Raw genomic sequence first — 10,262 nt, forward strand, 5'->3', positions numbered from 1 at the left:
GAGAGGAAAGTGATAGATTAATGTGCTATTTAATTCATTTTCAATGGCTTATAAAGATATCTCATTTCTGAATTCAGTGAAAACCTTCCATTATTCTATTAGATCTACTTATGTTTGTGTAAAAGATACCTCTAGAGTTTCTCCTTAGGACATAGCTGGCAGCTTACTTCGAGAATTGTGAAAATTGGTCAATTTTAGATGAGAACAGTCTATCTGAACTCTGGTAGCTATCACTAGACACAGTTTGTCTCAGAGCACTCAATTAGCAATAGCATTAGCTAATATTTTTGGGGCCAGCCATTGTGCCAAACACTTAACATACGCTATCTCAATTAACTGTCAATGAAACCCTATAAAGCAGATACTATTATTAACTCAAATATAAATGAAGAAAACCATTCAGAGATGTTAAACAACCTATTTAAGGTTGCCTGGCTAGTAAGCAGAATCACCAGAATTTAAATCCAGGCAGACTGACTTCAGAACCAAAACTCTAGCCATAACATATATCCTGGCAACAGTATATACACATCACCTATGAGTATCAATGACCCAAATCCTGCTCATTTTAAATCTTATCAGCATTTTCTCCATATCCGGTTCTAACCTCTCATGTACACCTTTAACTTGAACCATCAAGACAGTGTAAAAAAGATTAAACTATATGTTATAAAAAGTCTATTTCAACCAATTTCCCAAACCACACATACATATCCATTCACACATATGCACACAATGTATTTCAGAGCTGACATTCTGTCTTAATGTAAGTGCCAAATTATTCATTTTATCACCAACATCTCTCTGTTCATAGAGACTTAAAAACATGATGAATGAGAATTCATTGGTTGAATAAAGTCTTGCTTTCTTTAAAAAAAAAAAAAAGACACTCTTTAGCTACCCAATGTCCAACTGAAGAGAGTGATTAATTTTTAATGTTTAACATTTGCCTTTTCACTTAAATCTCCATTTATCTTCAATCACATATAGAAATTAGAAAGTACCAAATAGCAGTGGCTAACATTTACTGAGATTTTATTACCTTACAAACTCTATTATTAGGGTTTAAAATGCATTGTCTCTACTTAACTCTGAACTACTACTTATTTCTATGTATGTCTTTTCTTCCTGACGGTGAATTCCGTTAGGGGTAAAGGTCTTTTACTTTTGTATTCCTAATGATTCTTATAAAAATATTGGGTATGAGTAGGCACTCAAATCATAAGTATTTCAGACTGAAATGAACTTATAATCCACACAATTTATGTCTATTCTGTGCCAAATGCTGCACTAACTGCCTTTAAGAATTATTTTATACTGGAAACAAATCTTTAATGGTAGGAAACACCCTAAACGGTAACAATCAGAAAACTGGAATTCATTGTTATGAATAAGGAAATGGAAGTAAGGTAAGCCATTTGCCTAAGCTTCCAAAGCTAATAAAAGTAGAGGCCTGGCATGGTGGCTCATGCCTGTAATCCTAGCACTTTGGGAGACAGAGGTGGGAGGATCGCTTGAGCCCAAGAGTTGGAGACCAGCCTGAGCAACACAGTGAGACCCCATCTCTAGAAAAAAATAGAAAAATTAGCCAGGCATGGTGGTATGCACTTGTAGTCCCAGCTACTTGGGAAGCTGAGGCAGGAGGATCACCTGAGCCCACGAGTTTGAGGTTGTAAGTGAGCTACGTACTCCAGACTGGGATACAGAGTGAGACCCTGTTTCAAAAAAAATGTGAAGCCAAAATTACAAACCAGGCTGAGCTCAGTATCCAAAGTTTGGGCCATTAGAGTTAAGCTCAATCTCTTAAGGAACTTATATTTTTAGTAATGCTACTTAAACAGAAGTAATGAATTAATTACTAATGTAAAAGATACTCAAAAATCAGTCTTTAGGTAACTATTGACTAAATTCTCTCATCAAAAACTAATTTATGACCTTAAACTAGCTTTTTATATATTAGGGCCACCAAACGTCTAAGACAGACATTAGATTTATTTGGTGCATTAAAACCATACAGGGAACATTGTCAAATATGAAATGGTGTTTAACTTTCTTTGGGCTATATTTGTGTAGGTATGTTATTAACATATGTTCCAGTATTGTAAAGTATTGACATGTCTTGGTGTATGTTATCAGGAAAAAAAAAAAAAAAAAACTAATTTAAATGGTTGCAAATGTTATTCCTTGAATTACAAGTTTAGAATAAAATTTCATTAAGATGTAAAGCAATATTATGAAGCAAATATGCCAAAGAGTTACACAAAGTGTTGATCCAAGCAAAGTTTACAAATCAAGTGCTGACATGGAAAGGCTGACATTCTCTTAGTATGGATTGAACTGCCATTATATTTTCAAGGAGAAAAAAGAGCTGTTTTTTAAACTATCCTTTTGGAACACTTCAGAATACTATCCATTTAGAACACCAAGTCCACTACAACGAATAGGCAAATGACTTCTTCTCACAAATTAAGTAAATACAAATAGCAAACAAACATATTAGAAAATATTCAAGGCTGAGGCAGGAGGATCTCTTGAGCCCAAGAGTTTGAGGCTGCAGCAGCAGTGAGCTATGATGACACCACTATACTCTAGTCCTAGCAACGTAACAAGACCCTGTCTCCAAAAAAAAAAAAAGAAAAGAAAAGAAAATATTCAATTTCACTAATGATAAGGAAATAAAAATCAAAACAAAAATGTGATATTAAATATAATGTATTACTAGTTAGCACAGTGCCTGATACACAGTAAGCACAAATATTATTAATAAAAACAGTATCTATTTTTGTCCAAATTAGCTATGGTTTTACAAAGGGTATATGATTTTGGCCAAGAACCTGGGCCATTTTGGAAAGCTAACTGGCAATATATATATATATATCAAAAATCATTAAAATTTCATATTCTTTGACCTAATAATAATTCCACATGTGAGTCATTATGGTAAAATAATCCTATGTAGGGAAAAAGGTATTTCCTTCCCCCTCCCAACCCATTCTCCTTCCCCCCAACACAGATGTTCATCCAAGAATTATTAAAGATAATGGAAAATTATAAACAAATTACATCATATAATAGAGAAATGGTACACTAAAGCACATCTATTCAATCTAATATTTAATAGCCATTAAAAATGAGTGTCTTGAAGACTGAAATAAAGAAAAGTATAAAAGCTGGTAAAACAGTAAAACATATACAAAAAAGAAAAGTGGTTTATATTACTAACTTGGTAATTTTTTCTTTGTTGTTCTATTTTCCAATTTTTCTTTAATGTGTTTCTTATTTTTATAGTTTAAAATTAAAACAATAAACCCAAGGGAGAAAAGACTGTGCTAGATTATTTTTAGTTGTAGTATTTCCATTTCACAAAAAACTCAAATCACAAGAAGGCCATGGACAAATCAGAGGGCTCAAGTCAAAAACAGAAGCCACCTTTCGTATTCTTAGTACAGCCTGTTCTGTTACAAAGTTTTTCCATAACATGAATTAGCTCATTGTTAAATAGGGGAATGATTTTAGTATAATATAAAAGTCACACTGGTTTGTACATGATTTTTCCCAGCCTATGTTTTCTAACTATTAAATAACAACAGCTGAACCCAAAATAGGCTAACACAGTGGAAAGCAGCAAGCTGCTCAAAATACAGTACTGTACACAATTCTCATTCAACCCATGTTCTTCCTCTTGGCATAGCTTGGCCACATGCTCTTTCTTGGAAGTGCTTAATGAGCTCTTCTCTCCAAATCTTTATAAATTTTACTCTGGCCTCCATAATTCTGTAGCTTCAACTCTTCCTTGCACGCCCCTCATCTTTTTTTAATCGTAAATTGACAGTAGTATTTATTTGCGATAAATTTAGGATGTGTTTTTAAAAATTCCAGTATTCTCATTAAGATTTATTTTTGTTACCATTCTGGTTACAAAGCTGTATGTTTTGGGTGAGCTGATTCACCAACTGTGCACAATTTTAGTGTTTTCAGGAATGTGTGATATTGTAATATTACTATAGAAAGATTTGTATATTCAAAACAAAATCAAGAAAACTTTCAGTTTTACTTATTTGGAAAATTTTAGTTTTATGGGAAACTATCTTAAAATGAACTGAAACCATTCACTAGCAGAGCATTAATAATATGCACGGTCAGTTTGCTTCATAAAGCAAAAGGCATAAAGAACTAAAAAAAAACCTGGGCTAGTGATATAATACTTCCTTTTATTAATCTTTTAAGAACAATATTTCAATAAACTACACATAATTGTTATACATAATAAATATTATTCAAAATAAGCATTTAAGTGGGATTTCAAAAACATACTCTAATATTTTCGGAGTATAACTAGTTTAACCCAAGTAATTAAAACAACCACTAATAAACCAATTTCTAAAGCCAAGACATTGCTACCCAAAAAAGTAGATAAATGTACTAGACAATTTAGTAAAGTATACATTTATGTTAAGACTTAAAATCTTCTACATTTTAGGAAGGAGAAAAATTTCTTCTCACAAGGAGAATTTTAAAAGAGTTCAAGTAAACCCAGCACACTCACTCTGGAACCCCTGTCCAGAGCTTCATTGTGTAACTGCCATGGCAGTATCTTGAGAAGAAGGCTTAGGATTTAAATGTACCATTTTTTTTCACAGCTGTGCAGTTCATGCATCTCACAACGTATTTAACAAAAATATGCACATCTGCATATTCAACATCATAGTGATATTCTACTCTAGCACAAGAAAAATAAAATTACACACTAGAATTCTCTAATCATTTCCCAAAATGTCAGAAGAGAGCATCTTTGCTTAGGTTGGTATAAACATTGATATGAGAGGAATACTTTATAGAGACTAAATAAGAGAAACTAAGTCACAGAATTTTCGGTATCATCTAAAACATGACTTGCTGCATATTGCAGAGAATTAGATGTGTTACATTGATAGTCTTTTTGCCGAAAATAACCAAGGAACCTACTGAACACAAAATTTTAGTTTTAACCACAGATTTTTTGACTTATATTATTTAGCCTTCCATGTAAATATTATATAAAATTGAACTATATGGAATCATTCTGGAACTTTTTTCCCCCACCAAATTCATTAACATTACTGCAGCAGTAATTCATTTTTAAAGAAACTAGTATTCTACTTTACAAATATTCAACAATTTCTTACATACTCTTAAGGAAAATTTAATTGTTTGTGTTTGGGGCTATTACAAATAGTACACTGTTATGAGGATCCTTGTTCAAATCACCTGGAACACAAATGCCAAGAATTTTTCTTGGGTATACATCTAAAAGTAGAATATATGTCAAGAAGTAGAATTATTGGGTCACAGAATATTCTTCTCTTCAATTTTAACTGATGACAAACTGTTTCCCAAAAATGGCTGAATTAATTTACACTAACTGGGGATGTATATATATTTCAGTTGCTCCATGTACTCATCAAAATTATTTTTTTACAATCTGATGACTGTGAAATTGTATCTCTTTATAGTTTTAATTTGCATTTCCCAGATTAGTATTGGGGAACATCTTTTCTTGGGGGGGGTGTGTATGTATACCTACATAATATGCCATTTAGGTTTTCTTTTCTATAAAGTGTCTATTGAAGTCTTGTATCCATTTCTCTACAGAGTTTTTCTTAATGATTTATAATGTTTGGATACTAATCCTTATATGTGATGCAAATATCTTTCCCCAGTAGATGAACGTCTTTTCAGTCTCTTAATTACTTGTCTCTTAATGAAGAATTTAACTTTCATATAGTGGAATTAACCCTTCCCTTTATGGTCTGCTGTTTTATAGTTTTTGCTATTCACATTTAAGTCTTCAATTCACCAAAAATGTATGTATGTATATTTTATCCAATTTTATTTTTTACATATGGATGTACAATTATTCCAGCACCACTTATGAAAAATTTCATCCTTCCTATCAGTAGAAACAATTTGCCATTGGTCCTTAGTGTCCATGCACATTATCACCAGATAATGCCAAGAATGCAAAGTCTTTTTCTGGGCCATTTCTCAGTTTTATATTTGTTTCAAGCAAACTTGGGGGATGACCTAACATCTTCTCCCAAAGAGGACAACCTCTATCAGCATTTTTTTCTTTCATCCATGAGTTATTTAGAAAATTTTTTAATTTTCATGTGATTCTTCTTAAAAAACTTTTGTTACTTATTTTTAACTTAACCAAATTGATATTATTATGGTCTACAAGACATCAAATCTCTAAAATTTGTTGAAATTTGTTTCATGGTCCACTATGTAATTGATTTTCATAATTCAGTTGATGTTTCTATGGTGACTGGATGAAATATATGTCCATTGGATCCAGCTTGTTAGTTACACTGATTAAATTTTCTATATTCCTGATTGGGATTTTTTTGTTTTGCTTTGGTTTTATTTTCTTTTTTTTTTTTTTAGTCTGCTTTCTTCACCAAATAAGGACAAATATAATCTTCCACCATACTGGTGAAATTTCTTAGTTTTTCCTTACAGATCAAAAATAATTAAGAAACAATTATTGTTTTATTTATGTCAGGGCTATCATTATTAGTTGCATTCAAATTTAAAGCTTCAGTATATTCCTGGCAAAATGAGCTATTTACCATTATGTATCAATTCTTTTTATCTCTAGTAACTTTACCTGTCTTAAAGTCTACTTCAAATGATATACTAGCTTTCTTTCCAAAACTATTTGCCAGGTGTATCTTTTTCCATTATTTTATTTTCAACATTTTTTTTCCTTTGTTTCCTTGTAGTCTCTGTCCTAAACCCCATATAACTGAACATATAAAAAATAAGGCATGCATATATTCAGATTTACTTCTATTACCTTATTTGGTGGCCACTCTTTCCATATCAAAAAAATTTTTCTCTTTCTTGACTTCTTTGGAACATTTCTTTTTCCTCATTCCATCTTTTTATCAGCTATTAATGTGAAGTTATGTATGTATTTCTATCACTGAAGTGTTACCTTAAAATTTCTGATACATACTTATCAAAGTCCAAAGTTATCTTTATTCTTCTCCTGAACAATAAAAAGATATTTTGAATGGTAGCTAGCTCAAATCCTGGTATATAGCTCTGCCTGGTATATAAAATATTAACTGGTATGTTCTAGTTTTTTATTTCAATCTCACAAGATGCTATTACTGTTTATACAGTCTATTTTTAATTTACCCACATACTTGCCACTCTCTTTGATCACTTCTTGAATCTCAGACTTTCTATCTATGACCACTTGCCTTCTACTTAAAAAGTAGTCTGCTGGAGAACTTTCAGATTTCATTTGTCTAACCATGTCTTTATTTTACCATTGTTCTTGAGAGATATTTTTGCTAGATATAGAATTCTACATTGACTGCTATTTGGTCTTGTATATCATTTCATGGTCTTCTATTTCCATTACTGTTTTTGAAACCTGATATTCCTTTGAAGGTAATCTGTCTCTTCTCTTAAAATTTTTCCCTTTATTAATTCTTTCATATTTTCCATTTTCTTTTCTCTGTTACATTCTGGACTTCTTCAGATTTACCTTTCATTGTGCTAATTTTTCTTCAATAGACTATTTGCTTTTATACCTATCTGTTGAATTTTAATTTCAATTACTATTTTCATTTCTAGAATGTCTGATTACTTTTCAAAATGTTTGCTCTTTTTCTTATTTTTAAGTCTCTTACTGAACATATTAAATATATTCACTTATATTTTACATCTGATAATTCCAAAATATAAACTATTTGCAGGTCTGATTCCACTGATTTTCTTATATTGTGCCCTGTTTCCTTGAATAGTTTGTAATTTATAAGCCATTCATTTTTGTTAGAACTTTGCCAATGGGAATTCTTTGATGATGATGATTGTGCTAGTTTTTATCAGGCCCTTGGGAGTAGTGACAGCCCAGGACCATTTTAAATTCCTAGCTTGAGGTTTAGTGAGGATTCATGCTGCAAATCAGTGTGAGGGCTGGTTTGTGGAAGCAAATTTTCAGTGAGATTTTTCTGTTTGCAACAATATTCTAAAAAAAATTTTCTCTATGGTCCCTGGGTACATTAAGGGAAAGAATTTCTACGTCACTCTTACACTTAGAAGGTACAGCTCTATGAGGCTCCAAGTTAACAGGGAAGACTATTTCCTACTAGATGCTCCACCTTGTCTGGGCTTTCCTTCCTGATCCCTGAGCCCCACAAGGCCACAGAAACAGAAGCTCACCTGATTTGGCAGAAACTCTCAAGGCAATAGCCAGCTTCAGAACTCAGCCGACCTCGATGGGTTTCCAATTAGTGTTTGGCCTAAGTATTCTTTACTTTTGGTGCCAGAGCATTAACGTATGTCAGATTTTATTTTATCCAGTATTTTAGGTTGTTTCCAGCAGAAAGCCTCATCTAAGTATTTACTTAGTTCACCATGCCACTGAAAACAGACATTTGCATTAGTTCCTGATGACAATGCCACTAAAGTATATTATAGTTATTTTAGCACATCACTTAAGTTTTTTTTCTGCCTCAGCATACTTAAGAAATTCAAAATAATTCTACCAGTAAGAGTTGCTCATATGACAATGATTCCCAAGTGAAAGCAGGTAGAGGACATATCTCCAGAGATAGAGGGTAAATATAAAAAACTCTGTGCACATTTTTTAAAGAGGGGCCTCTTCTCATCCCTTTAAAAAAATCATACTCTTTAAACATAGTACAGGAAACATATTTTAACCTGTTAACTATGATTCAGGTTTGTCATTATAAATAAAGTCTTGTTAAAGCATAATGCTTACAGGGACTGCTCAAGTATGGGGGACTATTTACCACTTTATCAGTGTGTCCCATGGAACAAGTGTTCCAAATTTTCATTTTGTGCTTTCATTTCAATAACCATAAAAATGTATTTTACCATTTTCCAAGAGAAAAGTGAGAGACATTTTTTTTAAAAAACTACTTTAGGAATTAAAGTTGGTGATTCTCAAAGGAGACTGATAATCTTTTTTCTTTAAAAAAGATCCATACATTATTTAAGAAGCACTATTCCACACTAAAAGGCCTCACATTGCTGTTTTGAGTTACTGGATTAATCTTAGTTCTATATCTTAGTCCTTATTTGTACTGTAATCAATGTTCTGATTATACAAGTCTGTGACCCCTTATCTAAAATCCTTGGGGCCAGATATATTTCAAAATTCAGAATATTTTGAATTTTAGAAAGGTAATACAATGTATATATGACATGTCACATCTCAGTGATGTCTGAGGCAACACTCCATAATAAAAATGTTAATATTTCTGTAGCAAAATGTATATTCACACTAAAGGGGGATAAATAAAGACCATCAATGGCCTTGTATCAGCTCAGATCATGTTTTGCCGCTAAAGGGGTTAAGGAAAACTTTTGGTTTCTAGAGTATTTTGGATTTCTAAATCATGGAAATGGAATTATAGATTATCTGCTATTTAATGAAAAGCCACATAGATTTCATTAGAATTTCATGTAACATCACAGGATCTGAGTAAGATTTTTTTTTTCTTTCTATTTATAGTACAGACGGGGTCTCGCTCTTGCTCAGACTGGTCTCGAACTCCTGAGCTCAGGCAATCCTCCCACCTCGGCCTCCCAGAGTGCTAGGATTACAAGCGTGAGCCACCGTCCCCGGCCAGAGTAAGATGTAAATAAGGGTAAAGTGCTCACCTTGAGGTGCATAAATTTAATGCATAAACTTCGTGATTTTCCCCCACATACTTAGGAGTTCCTTTTTTATCTATAGTTTAATAGTTGAGGACATAGAATAAGTAACCTCCTGACAAAGAAATATATTATGAATTACTGAAATGTCAGAAGTACCTAAATGTAATAGGAATTTTAAACACATTTGAAAGCTAAAATATTAGCAATATTATATTGGACTATGATCATAGTATCTCTACATCTAGCAATGCGGACAAAAAGTAGAGAAAGAGAAATGTAAGAGACATATTATTCAGAAGAACCTTTCCTGGTTCTTTTGTATGAAGCTTCAGGAAGAAACCTCTTGTTTCTACTACACTCATGGTTCTTGTCATAGCTGTTAGATTTTATGGTAAATAGTATACAACTATAAAACGAAAGGCTTCTTTCTTGACAAAGGAATTAACATATATAAGAGATATTGAGCAGAAACTTGAGGACACAGTTTATTTGAAGTTAAAATTGTGAAAGATAAGCAATTTAATTAATTTAAAAATTCACAAAAGTAAAATCTAAACCATTAATCTTAATAATCACATCTG

The sequence above is a fragment of the Propithecus coquereli genome, unplaced genomic scaffold (assembly GCF_000956105.1).
Source record: "Propithecus coquereli isolate 6110/MARCELLA unplaced genomic scaffold, Pcoq_1.0 Scaffold136, whole genome shotgun sequence".
NCBI lineage: Eukaryota > Metazoa > Chordata > Mammalia > Primates > Indriidae > Propithecus > Propithecus coquereli.